Source organism: Gadus macrocephalus, chromosome 3, assembly GCF_031168955.1.
Source record: "Gadus macrocephalus chromosome 3, ASM3116895v1".
Taxonomy (NCBI): Eukaryota; Metazoa; Chordata; class Actinopteri; order Gadiformes; family Gadidae; genus Gadus; species Gadus macrocephalus.
This window is the reverse complement of record NC_082384.1, coordinates 11136107-11151698: the sequence shown is the minus strand read 5'-3', so window position 1 is coordinate 11151698 and position 15592 is coordinate 11136107. Positions and strand designations below refer to the sequence as shown.

At 44.1% G+C, this 15592-nt stretch overlaps 1 long non-coding RNA gene across 1 annotated transcript; it reads left to right on the top strand.

Moving 5' to 3' along the window:
- Nucleotides 1–2103: 2103 nt before the first annotated feature.
- On the top strand, nt 2104–12219 carry LOC132453682 (uncharacterized). Its single transcript, XR_009524773.1, has 3 exons — nt 2104–2451; nt 11814–11864; nt 12018–12219. It is a non-coding gene; the product is annotated as an uncharacterized LOC132453682 (long non-coding RNA).
- The last annotated feature ends 3373 nt before the right edge of the window (nt 12220–15592 follow it).

The following is a 15592-nucleotide window of genomic DNA, read 5'->3' as shown; positions in this document are numbered from 1 at the left end:
ACATCCTTTACATTCACCGAGTGAAGATTATGAAAGTCCAGGCCCCCCCTTCCTGCACTCGGGGTCCGACTGGGCCAAGTTTCGGTGCGGGGGTCCCAGTTAGGCCATAGAATTCCTGCCCTCGGGGTCCGACCGGGCCAAGTTTCGGTGTGGGGGTCCCAGGTAGGTAATTTTTCTGCAATAATCCAAAATCCAATGGAAAAACCCGTTGGCATTTTGTCAAGGGAAACCCAGGTCGACGCTCACTTCCGGGTTGGCCAACATACGTCATCCCTCCACCACTCTATACTGTAAAAACACATGTTCAAGTTGAATGATAATGCATGAATCTATTCTTTATTCTGCCATAGTATTTATTTAATTATTTTGGCCATGGTGGCCAAAATAACTGCGCTGTTGCACCTCGGGCAACAGCGCAGGGTTGCCAGGTGCCTGCAAAAAACGTCCTGCCCACATACCGTTCAAAATCCACCCAAAATGTCCTAGAAGCAGCCCAAGTGTTGTTTTAGCAGCGAAATGCATTGTGTGTGTGTGTGTGTGTGTGTGTGTGTGTGTGTGTGTTAGTGTGTGTGTGTGTGTGTGTGTGTGTGTGTGTGTGTGTGTGTGTGTGTGTGTGTGTGTGTGTGTGTGTGTGTGTGTGTGCGTGCGTGCGTGCGTGCATGCGTGCGTGTGTGTGTGTGTGTGTGTGTGTGTGTACGTGTGCTTAACACGCTATTTTATGTTGAAATGCGACGTAATCCAGTGTTCACGAAAACGTACACTGTCAACGTATGCTTTGGGCGACTGGGTTGGCTCTCAGATAAACGTGTTTCTAACAAGATGATATTGTAGCGTCACAGGGTTTGGGAGGAAGGGGTGGGCCTTCTGAGAGGGGGTTCCGGGGGTTTCCTTCCGGGCGGGAGTTTTGGTTGTTGTAGTTTTCCGGTGGAGCTGTGCCTGCCTGTCCGATTGTGGAATCCAATAAACCTGCTATCAAGCTTACTTCGCTCAATACCTCGCCTGTGGTTATTACAATATCATTAAAAGTTACATAAAGTAACGGTTTAATAACACAAAAGCAGGAAACACGTGAGCTGCTAGTTTAGCGAAAGCAGCGTCCCTAGCAACCTGACGTCGTTGAAACATGCGAGCGAGCCGATGAAATCTTCCTAATAACTATAAAACTAAAGATCAGACACAATCACTGACTGAAGATTATGCAAGTAAAAAGTATATTTCTCGCTAGAAATGTTATTAGAAACACGTTTAACGGTGAATCGGTCCTAAAATATTGCATTTCCCATTCAGATAATAAAGATTAATAAAGATCATACACATTCACTGACTGAAGATTATGCAAGGAAAATGTACATTTCTCGCTAGAAATGTCATTAGAAACACGTTTAATGGTGTATCTGTCCTAAAATATTGCATTTCCCATTCAGATAATAAAGATTAATATAGGCTACGTAACAATTTCACCAAATGCTAGGAGAACGTCTCTGTTGGTGCTATTCCTCCATTAATTTAGAATGGAGAAGAAAGTGTGCACACCCTGCATCCAATCAGAATCGAGTATTCCCGCAGACCGTGGTATAATAACGATTAAAGGGGACTTATTATACCACCAGGTGTGAGTGTGATTAGCCTTACAAGCCGTTTCGAAAATCGGCCTAATATGACATCACTAGTGGGTGTGTCCACCTAGATCTGTGCTGGATAGATGAGCAATGTTTACTTCAGTCCACTGGGTAGGCTGGTAGATAATAATAATAATAATACATTTCATTTAGAGGCGCCTTTCAAGACACCCAAGGTCACCTTACAGAGCAGATAGATCTATCCAGCACAGATCTAGGTGGACACACCCACTAGTGATGTCATATTAGGCAGATTTTCGAAACAGTAAGGCTAATCACACTCACACCTGGTGGTATAATGAGTCCCCTTTAATATGGCTACGTAACAATTTCACCAAATGCACCCTGTTGGTGCTATTCCCCCATTCATTTCGAATGGAGAAGGACGCGTGTTCAGGGTGACGCTTTGGTCAGGCAAAGCACGCCTTGCGATGTGGACAGACGTATCTATTTTACGCCTTGGCGTGATACCGGGTTGAATAATCCTATGACGTGTGCATTCTTCCTTCAAAGCACCCTGTGCACGTTCATATTTCATATCGGTATTTAAATCTTTAGACTCTTGGAATCCAAACAAGTGGCCAAACTGCATTCTTCCATCACAGAATGGGGCACACCTAATTGATGGGTGGTTATTATACCTATTCATATTTAATAAACCGCCCCTATTTCTGGTTTATAAGACAGATTGTCTGTGAGCTAGACAGTTTGAGTTGGGTTACGGATACCTTCACATAGGCCTATATGATACCAGTTTAAAGAGAATCCTTGTCGAATTATTGGACGACTGTGTGTGAAAACGGGATTTCAAAATTTTTGGAACTTTAACAAGGTCTGTATTTAATATTTACATTATTGAAAATATTAAATTTTATTTCAGTATCTTGGGCAGCTTATTTTTAATTTGCTTAAGAATTTAAACGTAGTTCTACAAGAGCCCATAGCCTATTCCAGGCCAATTCGATGGGATGATTTTATAATTATTTAAAAATATTTATGTAATCTATGATAGATAGATAGATAGATAGATAGATAGATAGATAGATAGATAGATAGATAGATAGATAGATAGATAGATAGATAGATAGATAGATAGATAGATAGATAGATGGATAGATAGATAGATAGATAGATAGATAGATAGATAGATAGATAGATAGATAGATAGATAGATAGATAGATAGATAGATAGATAGATAGATAGATAAAAACTTTATTAAATCAATCTTCCTCATTATAATCAAGAAGCATGATGCATGTTGTAAAATGCGTGCTACTTTAATCGAGGGGGTTAATGGTGATTAGATTAAATGGTCTCTACATTTTAAATTACCTACTTCTATGTTACTACTAATTGATATAGCAATTGCAGCGATCTGACCATTACATTTGCAAGGCAGGCTTAATCATATGTCTTTATTAAAAAAAAATCTCCTTTTATAATCATCTAATGATCACCCTTTTAATCTTTCTACAAATGAATTCTTTCTTTGGAAAGCACAGAATGGCTTTGTGTTTGAACGGTGCAGTATAATTAAACGTGCCTTTTATTGCCTTCACGTCGGAAAGCAGCACTATAAATAGGGCTACAAGCACTGGGTTAGAGACGCAAGGCGAAGCCGTACCCAAGGCAATAGGCGCCCAAGAAGTAGAAATCAGCCTTTATCAGCCCTCCCTTGATTTGATAACTAAAATGATTGCCGGAAAGAGCGTTTGAAAATCTAGTTGTCTGCCTCAGTGTTTTCTCTTTATGTTTACAGCGAAAATGGTTGAGCATCAAACTCGATTTCTGGTCGTATTTTATCCCCAGGGCCTACTACCCTCATTGACTTTATGACAATTATTCCACGCCTTCCACTCTTTCTATTCGCTAAATTTTGCCCCAATCGCCTTCCTAATATTCACCCCTACCACTCCTTTTTCGACTATATTTTCCTCTATGACAATTATTCCACGCCTTCCACTCTTTCTATTCGCTAAATTTTGCCCCAATCGCCTTCCTAATATTCACCCCTACCACTCCTTTTTCGACTATATTTTCCTCTGGAGAATATCTTTGCTTCTGGTTGTGTTTTCTTGCCCTTTCTGGCAATGCCTCGTAGGCTACCTCATGTTTGTGTTGGACTTTCCTCCGATATCGAGATCACTATTCCCGTAACTGATCAGTTGATGACCAACAGAATCGATTTGTAAGAAGGAAATAGTAATTATAGCTCGGGTAGGCCTATATTTTCACTGAATACGATGTCGTGGGATAAGAAAGTTTGTTTGCGTCTGTCCGATAGGAATAACGTGTAGGCCTAGATGTTGTGTTGAGAAGATATTTCATTTAAACTATTAACTTAAACTAAACTCTTGTAAGAATAACCGAGGGTCTCTTCTCTTTACAAATATTGCGATGGGATGCACAACACGACACTATCACAACGCTGTCTCTAGGCCTACCTGTGGATTTCTGGCATCCTATTGCGGTTACAGAAGCATATCATCAAATATCAACGGGGGGAAGGCCATACGATCAGGCTGTAACATTCAATTCAGTTAGGCTATTGGTTACAAAGAGCGACATGCCCTATGAGAATATGCGTTCTTCTTGTCTTTGCATGCGTCTGAATCAGACATATCGATTTAAGGGCGTTTTCACACCTGCCTTGTTTGGATCGAACCAAACCAAAAAAAATCGCTGGTGCGGACCTTTTGGGCTGGTTTGAATACAAACGATCGAACTCTTGCGGACCAAACAGCCGGTCCGAGACCCAGCCGGAGAGGGGGTCTCGGTTCGCTTCCAAACGAACCCTGAGGTTCGCTTGAGATGTGAATGCAACCGCGCTCGGTCCGACCCAGTTCTAAAAATAATAGCCTATGCCTTATTTGACGCCACACACTCTCATTGCTGCTTGTTTATTCATTTGTATTGTTTAATTAGCGCGGTTAATTCAAAGATCAATGTCACGAGAGAGGAGAGAGGAGTCGAAATGTCTTTTGGATATTTGGGCAGACGCCAACATAGCCTAAAATATGTTTGGAGAACGCTTATAAAAATTCCGATGCATTTAATACATTCAGTAGGCTAAGGATGGGTGAGAAGGCGTTCGAGCTCCGCAGATAGAATAACATCATAAAATCGACGTGTGCCAAACGCCTCTGATGCTCCAAAAGTACTGCAAATGTTTGCAACTGTATGCAGGGACGTCTCTAGGAATTTTGGGTCCCTGACAGAATTCAGTTATTCAGTTATGGAGCCCCCCCCCCCCCCAACCCCAACAAATAGATAGTCAGAATTGGGTGGTCATTATCATCAGAAGAAAATGAATAACAACTGAATAACAACATGATAAACCTACCTACTTACCTAGGCTACTTTGTACACTAGATAGTTAGTTAGTATTTAGTTACACATTTACCTGGGTTGTAGTTAGTATAGACAGAAATAAGATAATAGACTGTGACAGTGCTGCTTCTACTAGACTGTCCACCTTCTCCCCTTCTTCTATTTCAACCTCACTGGTTTCTTCTGTGGGTTCATCATGGCTTGAAGAGGGCCCTGACTCTAAGATACATTATATAATTCAGAATATGTCTCATAATTATCTGAACATATTAAACAATGTTGTCAACAGTCTATTTGATTGGATTGAGCTGGGCATGACTAAATATGTATTTGTATGTTTTGATTTGCTGCATTAGCCTACAATAAATAGCAGCTATTAATCTAAGGGTAGACTACTTGTAATTTTAGCTGATTTAAAACTTAAAAGTCAGCTAAAATGTAAGTATCCTTTGTTGAATGTCTGCTAATATAAATGCAGCCAATCAAAATATTCAAAATCTGTTTACATAAATGTTATTATCATGCTGGCAAGCATTTACATTTACATTTAGGGCATTTAGCAGACGCTTTTATCCAAAGCGACTTACAATAAGTACATTTGTCGTAAGAAGTGCATCAGTGCATCAAGCAGTATGGAATGTTAATCATTGCATTATCTCCATTTATACAACGGGGGACCTAAATCCAGCGATCTGATTGGTTCCCAACTGTTGTATAATGAGCGTATACATAACTGCTATGACGCCCGATCATTTTGTGAAAGTTTGCATATCACTCCGCGCCTGGAAGTAGAAACAGTTACAAAGTAAAACATATGTTGGATGATGGAGAGGGTGTAAATGTTGTTACTCCGGGAGTGAGCAAGGCGATGGAGAGACTAACGAAAGCTTAGGCACACGGCGAGCGAACTGCTCCATAGGATAAATTGCCGGCGAACCGCTCTATCGGAGCCTTCTCTCGGAGGGACGCTAAAGTGTGTTGCATAGCGACCATCGATGCATAGCGGCAGCCAGGAGGGACTACTTTTTTGTATTCTTTAATAAAACGGCTATTTTGACTTTCTTGGTTTCTTTTTAAATGTAGTGTGTCTATGACTTTCGTTTCACCATAATAGTAACCGTTGTATAAAAGCAATAGATCACTTCAGTCAGTGGCATGTGCTCATTATACCACTGTGAAGGGGGTCGCCGGCCCTCCGCTGCGCGTCGGGGCCGGACAACGCCCCTTAAAGGCAGTGCAACTTTCGAGGCTTAAAAATAAACATTCAATTTCTAGTCTTTTTTACTTACACGTAGTAAGTTTCAATAACTCCATACCAACCGACATTTAAGCAGCAAAGATGAGACGTCGTTGTGTAGTGAGAACTGATACAAAATCGATAACAACAACAATGCCGCCATTTTCTTTATTTTTTGTAACAATAAATAAAGCAGGCTTCCAGTCAATGGAAAAATGGCTTCTCCCCACCGGCGATTGTTGTTGTTTACGTTGTTGTTTGTTGTTTTTCTATCAGTTCTCACCACACAACGACGTCTTATCTTTGCTCCTTGAATGTCGATATGTAATGGTATGGAGTTATTGAAACTTACTACGTGTAAAAAAGACTAGAAATTGAATGTTTATTTTTCATTGAATGTTTACATAAAGTTGCACTGGGTGCCTTTAACAGTGGTATAATGAGCACATACCAGAGCCTGGCGTGATCTATTGAATACTCGATTCTGATTGGCTGGAGGGTATAGGTTAAAAAGTGTTACTTTACACCTAGGAAAGACGTTGACCCTATGAAGACGCTATGGCCATGTTGCTTGGCAACGCCTGCATACGGGAGATATTAAATAGTCCGCTCGACTTGTAAAAATAATGTAGGCTTTTTGTAGATAAGTAGGCTATTGGATATCATGTGAATGGTAATGCAAACGATCTTTTCAGTTTTATCATCCAGTGCAGGCTGTAATTATTTGAGCTACAGTAGTGCTAGCTGCTAGGCTAGGCTTGTTATCAGGTTGCTGGGAAAGTTTCTTGGTAACAAACTGGGTGACGAACTGTCGACCGCTTTGAGCTCTTTCCTCTCTCTCTCTTTCCTCTCTTTCCTCCCCTGACAACCTGAGGCCTCAGGTAGCTGGTTTAACATACTCTGAGTTTAATCCTGCGCTCTGAGTTGGTTGACTCAGAGTTCAGGGTTGAAAAGCAACTCTGGGTTTTCGGTTTCAGAACAGGTGATCAGCGTTGGGTTAATCAACTCTGAGTATGTTCACTCTGGGTTGAGGGCGTGCCTGTTGACTATAAAGAGCCATCATCAATGGATCTCTGATAACATGATCAAACATGGAACAAAAGCGTAGATCTCTGTGTGTGTGTGTGTGTGTGTGTGTGTGTGTGTGTGTGTGTGTGTGTGTGTGTGTGTGTGTGTGTGTGTGTGTGTGTGTGTGTGTTTCAATTTACACAACCCCGAGTTGCCCCACGAGGACTTGGCAGCAAATGAAGATGAAGTACAAAAATATAGTTTAAACAGGTAAACTAATGTTTAATTGAAATCAAATCAATTGTGCTGTTTTGCCTGCTCTACCTAATTTAACAGATATTCAACATGTGATGGGCCTATATTTAAGCAGTAAATGTAAGTAGTACATTTCCCAGCCACCCCAACACTGCCAATATTGAATAGGATTTAGATATATTAGAAGGCTACACCTAGGCAAAATGCATTATATAGAGTATGCGTCCTGTGGATGAGGGCATCACTGGGGGGAGCTCCTCTGATCCCCCCACCCCCCAGGATAGAAGTGCCTTTATAAGAGGTTGGTTATTCAAAATAATTAAATATGTAGGCCTACACGCAACCCAGCGCGTTGCAAATTAGATGGGGCAATATTCTGGCTCAAGTAATAATTGCACTGTCTAATCATCTGATGGCGTCATCGCCCTACTTGAACCAGATGCCCTCACCAACTTCCATGCAATTGTAACAATTCAAAAGATGCAAAAGGATGCTTTGGAGATCCAAATTTTGGAACATAAGTTAAAGGTGGGGGAGGTGCAAACTGGGATACTGTTCCCTGCTCTTAAAACATACCCAATATAAATTGGTGTGGGCTGTGGTGGGACAAGTTATTTTGTTGAACAGTTTACTCAAAGGGTTTTATTTCAGTGAACAATGCAGACGATTATGCTGAGCATGTGCATGTAGAGAAGAACAGCATCTGGTTAAAAGCAGTACCAGGGTCTTTTCTGCCTTGCATTCTTAAAATGAGTTTCTTGACTTGCAGCAGTTATAGGTCCGTGGTTAGTCAGCTACTCTGATCATGGGAAAGCCACAACGTTGAAGTGACTGTACAGAGCGGGTGGGATACACGGGGCGGATCATTCTGCACGCGTTAATTGCGATAAAAAAACAAAACTTAAACTTAAAGCATGCCCCCGGTGCGTTTGACAGTTAACATGGGGGCTGAGAAGGTGGTCTAAATAAATGGTAGATTGCGCTGAAAAACGATAGCGCTCTGGAAGAAAATTATCAGGAAAATAAATTATATCCAACCGGGGTCTTAATAATCGTTCCTCACGGAGATTCCTTCTGAGGATCGCAGCAGCCTCTACGTCCACAGGCTCTCGTAGAAAAGGACATGCCATTTCTAACACTTCCTTCTGTCGGAGAGCTGCCTTCAGCCTTATAGACAACAAACTCAGGCCCCGTCCACACGAAGCCGAAACGGGCGAAACCGTTACGGTTTCGATCTATCCGGTTTCGAAGTATCTCCGTAAAGACGAAGCCAAGCGAAACCGGATAGATCTGTAGAAACGCTGTAGTAAACATTCCAGGCCCATAAGGGGCGCTGCTTCTGGTACACAAATCCAGAAGAAGAAGAGGCGAGCATGCGCATAAAGGCTGCCCCCCGAACCACTAACAACACAAACAAACAGCTCTTCTACGATGGCGAACTAGATTCTCAATAAATAATGGCTTAGCAACCCAACAAGGGACATGATATGCTGCAGAACGATTACAAGCTTGTAGTCCGCCATCATCTTTTTTGTTGTGATTTCTGAGACTCCGCGGGCTTAAGAGCCATTGGCTAGGAGGTCGAGGGGTGGGGCGATGATGTCATGGTTTGCGGTTTCAGTCGGTTTCAGGCGTCCACACGAAACCAAAACGAAACCGGATAGATTTGAAACCACCTCCGAGGGTGGTTTCAGAAGTTTGCGGTTTCGGTCAGCGGATTCGCCGGCTTCGTGTGGACGGAAGGCCGAACCGTACAAGACCTTTGCGGTTTCGCCATGAAATCGGCTTCGTGTGGACGGGGCCTCAGAGTAGGTCTAACCACCTCCAGAGCAGGTTAGACCCACGGCGTATGTTGCCGCAGCAACTAACTCTCGGTTGCGCTGAACCTGCTACCTGAAACGGAAAACCCAGAGTTTCCACTAACTCAGAGCGAACAAACTCGGGGTTGCCTCAAAACCAGCTACCTGAAACAGGGCTCTGACTTCTTCATTTCACCGACCGGGATACACACAAACTGACTTTAGACTGCTAGTTTAAGACACTAGCAGTCTGCACTTCCTTCACAATGATCTGCCTGGCTGCTACTTTGCTCTGCAGTAGCGTAAGACTTGGGCTGTACCAAATAATGACAAACGAGAGGGGTGATAATAGGGTGAAGACTTTCTAATGATTTTGTAAAAATGGAGAAACAAACAACAACAAAACAACGAAACAAACCACCTTAATTTGAGGATTTAATTATTTTTTTTTTTTGCATTAATAATACCACCAGTGTCCTCTGGGGCGCCCCCGTCAGTGCTGCGCCCCTGGAATCATCCTAATTTACCCCCCCCCCCCCCTAAGAACGTCCCTGACTGTATGAAACCAATCAGTATAAGCACAACGAGGGCAGCACGCTGAATCTCCATAATCTCCATAGCTTGTTTTCTTTCTTTTTTTATGCGTTACCCCGCCCCCGACCGTCTTGTCCGATGATTGAACGATCTATGCCAGTGACGGACCGGGATTAAAAAACTGCCCTGGCATTTTCACCCACCAGCGGCCCACACGGGGACGCGCACGCACGCGCGTGCCCGCAACACACAGACATAACTTCACATGCACGGAAATAACACGCACTTTTGTAGCCCCATTGGTGATGAACTCTCTAACTTTAACGTGCATAAAGACTGACTGTCCTCACTGTTCCTCACTGTCCTCCTGTCTTACTCCGTGGTCTGTTTGTTCAGTGTCTTGAACATTAGTGCTAGCGCTGGTGCTACGAGTTGGAAGATACCAGCAGACTGGTATCTTCCAACTTCCAACTTCCAACAACCCCCTATACGCAGACGCGGTCTGATTTGGTTTTGAAATTCCCAGAAGTCATTGTTTTGTTAACAAGTCACTTTTGTAAACAAATAATAAAATTAAAAATACAGGCATATTTGTTGTATTTAAATTTCAAACCATGCACTTTATAAACATCTGATTGAATAAGGCTACAAAATAATGTAGACCAATGTAAATATTAAGGGCAACCATGACTGTAGTATATAGACACTCATATCTGGTATAAATACTCATTCGTTTCCTATTATATAGCATGAATAGGGATTTAGAGACAAATGGCTAATTTGCTTCTAACTCTATAGATGCTTGATAGTGGGCCTGGGCCAAGAGATAATGTGGGGCCGCGTTGCGACGAAGCGGCTGCACGAACCTGACAAGCATGCCGCCCCGTGATTGGCCGGCCCAAACGGCCCACGAGAGGCCGCGGCCCCTCTGGCATCTGCCAGACCGTCCAGTCCGTCACTGCTTTGGACTTTAAACATTATTAATAAGATAATATGCCAATGGTTTATTAGAGCATTTATAATGCTAATGATTCAAAATCTATTAACTATCTGTTAACAATGCATAATAGAACACTAATTGTGCTGCAACTCATGATAAGTTCAGGTAGTTAGAAAGCATTTGTTACGTTTTTGTGTCAAAGAACATTCTAAAGTGAGGACATTTTATACTTATTGAGCATTGAGATTGGACAATCAAAGGCTGGTTGATTAATTAATGCTGTTTGGAAGCATGAGTTTAACTTTTACCTGAGTTTATCTTAAAGGATAAATCCTGTGTAAAATTGATTTGGGATATGTTTGGTATGATAACGAGTTGGAACGTTCGTTTTGGAGCAAAAAAGCGCATTCTTCAGTTGGCTGTTTTTAGCCGATTCAATGAAAACACTATAAACTTGGAACGATAGGGGCATGTGTTATGCTAAAAACTAAATGGCTATTTTAAACCACTTAAAAGGCTAGAAGTAGCCCGACACTATTTTGGTAGTATAAAAAGGGATTTAACATATAAAACGAGGCATTGATAACTTTGTAAGTGTACAGATTGTTTACTAAAAAGGACACTTTATAATAATAATAATAATACATTTAATTTAGAGGCGCCTTTCAAGACACCCAAGGTCACCTTACAGAGCATATAGTCATCATTCAAAACTATGTAAAACAGACTAGGAATAAAAGGAAAACAGAGGTCAAACATGAAGAATAATAATAATTAATAACACTCAAAGACGCCTAAAGTGAAGGGGGGACCTCACTAACCACCACCAATATGTAGCACCCACTTGGGTGATGCACGGCAGCCAACTTTATACACACAATACCATCAGTACTCATCGACGCCATCTTGTTTTTAAGACTCGATAGGTAGATTGACGGACACAGAGATTGTGACATCCGTATTACTGATTATGAGTGGCTTAGTAATAAGTATGTAGGCAGGAGCAAAACTCTACTCACTACCATGTTATAATGCATCAAGATGGTAATTATTCTGAAGTGCTACAAAAACATGTGATTTTTTTCAAAAGGCTCAACTCGAATGCCAAGGAACATGGAAGCTGTTGGATTTATCTTCATTGGTAAGTGATAATTGTGTGTGAAAGTGAAAATTAAGAGACAAAAGAAGGCTAAAAAAAATATTTTGTTCATTGCAATATTTTCCATTAAAGTGTTGATTAAGAAAAACAATAATTATTCTGATATGTAAATCACCTTCCTCCACAAAACTACAGTCCTAGCCATAATAGGTAGCAATGAAGCTACCACAACGACATCTGTAGGATCAACAACAAGAACGACAGGACCAACAACAACGACTGCAGGACCAACAACGGCAACTGCTGCACCAACGATAACGGCTGAACCAACTACAACAACTGCTGCACCAAAAACGACAAGTGCTGCACCAATGACGACAACTGCTGCACCAACAACTGCTGCACCAACAGCTACTGCAGTACCAACGACGACAACTGCTGCACCAACAACAACAACTGCTGCACCAACGACAACAACAGTTGAACCAACAACAACAACTGCTGCATCAACAACTACAACTGCTGCAGCAATGACGACAACTGCTGCACCAACGACAACAACTGCTCCACCAACGACGACAACTGCTGCACCAACAGCTACATCTGCTGCACCAACGACATCAACTGCTGCACCAACAACTACAACTGCTGCACCAACAACTACAACTGCTGCACCAACAACTACAACTGCTGCACCAACAACTACAACTGCTGCACCAACAACGACAACTGCAGCTCCAAAAACCACAACTGCTGCTCCAACGACCACAACTGCTCCACCAACGACGACGACTGCTGCACCAACAACTAAAACTGCTGCACCAACAACTACAACTGCTGCACCAATGACAACAACGGCTGCACCAACAACAACAACTGCGGAACCAACAACGACAACTGCTGCACCAGCAACGACAACTGCTGCTCCAACAACCACAACCGCTTCACCAACGACGACAACTGCTGCACCAACAACTACAACTGCTGCACCAACAACTACAACTGCTGCACCAACGACAACAACGGCTGCACCAACAACAACAACTGCGGAACCAACGACGACTACTGCTGCACCAGCAACGACAACTGCGGCACCAGCGACGACAACTGCTGCACCAACGACTACAACTGTAGCACCAACAACGACAACGGCTGCCCCAACAACGACAACTGTAGCACCAACAACAACAACTGCTTCACCAACAACAACTGCGGCACCAACAACGACAACTGCTGCACCTACGACGACGACTGCTGCACCAACGACAACTGCAGCACCAACGACGACGACTGCTGCACCAACGACAACTACAGCACCAACGACGACAACTGCTTCACCAACAACGACAACAGCTGCACCAACAACAACAACTGCGGCACCAACAACGACAACTGCTGCACCAACGACTACAACTGTAGCACCAACAACAACAACTGTTGCCCCAACAACAACAACTGCGGCACCAACAACGACAACTGCTGCACCCACAACTACTACTGCAGCACCAACGACGACAACTGCTGCACCAACGACTACAACTGTAGCACCAACAACGACAACTGCTGAACCCACAACTACTGCTGCAGAACCATCGACGACGACTGCTGCACCAACCACAACAACTGCTGCACCAACAACTACAACTGCTGCACCAACAACTACAACTGCTGCACCAACGACAACAACTGCAGCACCAACAACTACAACTGCTGCACCAACGACAACAACTGCAGCACCAACAACGACAACAGCAACACCAACGACGACAACGGCTGCACCAACAACAACAACGGCTGCACCAACAACAACAACTGCGGAACCAACAACGACAACTGCTGCACCAACAACTACAACTGCGGCCCCAACAACGACAACTGCTGCACCCACAACTAGTACTGCAGCACCAACGACGACAACTGCTGCACCAACAACTACAACTGCAGCACCAACGACGACGACTGCTGCACCCACAACAACTACTACAGCACCAACAACGACGACTGCTGCACCAACGACGACAACTGCTGCACCCACAACTAGTACTGCAGCACCAACGACGACAACTGCTCCACCAACAACAACAACTGCGGCACCAACAACGACAACTGCTGAACCCACAACTACTACTGCAGCACCAACGACGACGACTGCTGCACCCACAACAACTACTACAGCACCAACGACGACGACTGCTGCACCAACGACAACAACTGCTGCCCCAACAACGACAAATGTAGCACCAACAACAACAACTGCTTCACCAACAACAACTGCGGCACCAACAACGACAACTGCTGCACCTACGACGACGACTGCTGCACCAACGACAACTGCTTCACCAACAACGACAACAGCTGCACCAACAACAACAACTGCGGCACCAACAACGACAACTGCTGCACCAACGACTACAACTGTAGCACCAACAACGACAACTGCTGCCCCAACAACCACAACTGCGGCACCAACAACAACTGCTGCCCCAACAACAACAACTGCGGCACCAACTACGACAACTGCTGCACCCACAACTACTACTGCAGCACCAACGACGACGACTGCTGCACCAACGACAACATCTGCAGCACCAACGACGACAACTGCTTCACCAACAACGACAACAGCTGCACCAACGACAACAACTGCGGCACCAACAACGACAACTGCTGAAGCCACAACTACTACTGCAGCACCAACGACGACGACTGCTGCACCCACAACAACTACTACAGCACCAACGACGACGACTGCTGCACCAACGACAACAACTGCTGCCCCAACAACGACAACTGTAGCACCAACAACAACAACTGCTTCACCAACAACAACTGCGGCACCAACAACGACAACTGCTGCACCTACGACGACGACTGCTGCACCAACGACGACGACTGCAGCACCAACGACGACGACTGCTGCACCAACGACAACTGCAGCACCAACGACGACAACTGCTTCACCAACAACGACAACAGCTGCACCAACAACAACAACTGCGGCACCAACAACGACAACTGCTGCACCAACGACTACAACTGTAGCACCAACAACGACAACAGCTGCCCCAACAACCACAACTGCGGCACCAACAACAACAACTGTTGCCCCAACAACAACAACTGCGGCACCAACAACGACAACTGCTGCACCCACAACTACTACTGCAGCACCAACGACGACAACTGCTGCACCAACGACTACAACTGTAGCACCAACAACGACAACTGCTGAACCCACAACTACTACTGCAGAACCATCGACGACGACTGCTGCACCAACGACAACAACTGCTGCACCAACAACTACAACTGCTGCACCAACAACTACAACTGCTGCACCAACGACAACAACTGCAGCACCAACGACGACAACTGCTTCAGGAACAACGACAACAGCAACACCAACGACGACAACGGCTGCACCAACAACAACAACGGCTGCACCAACAACAACAACTGCGGAACCAACAACGACAACTGCTGCACCAACAACTACAACTGCGGCCCCAACAACGACAACTGCTGCACCCACAACTAGTACTGCAGCACCAACGACGACAACTGCTGCACCAACAACTACAACTGTCGCACCAACAACGACAACTGCTGCCCCAACAACTACCACTGCAGCACCAACGACGACGACTGCTGCACCCACAACAACTACTACAGCACCAACAACGACGACTGCTGCACCAACGACGACAACTGCTGCACCCACAACTAGTACTGCAGCACCAACGACGACAACTGCTCCACCAACAACAACA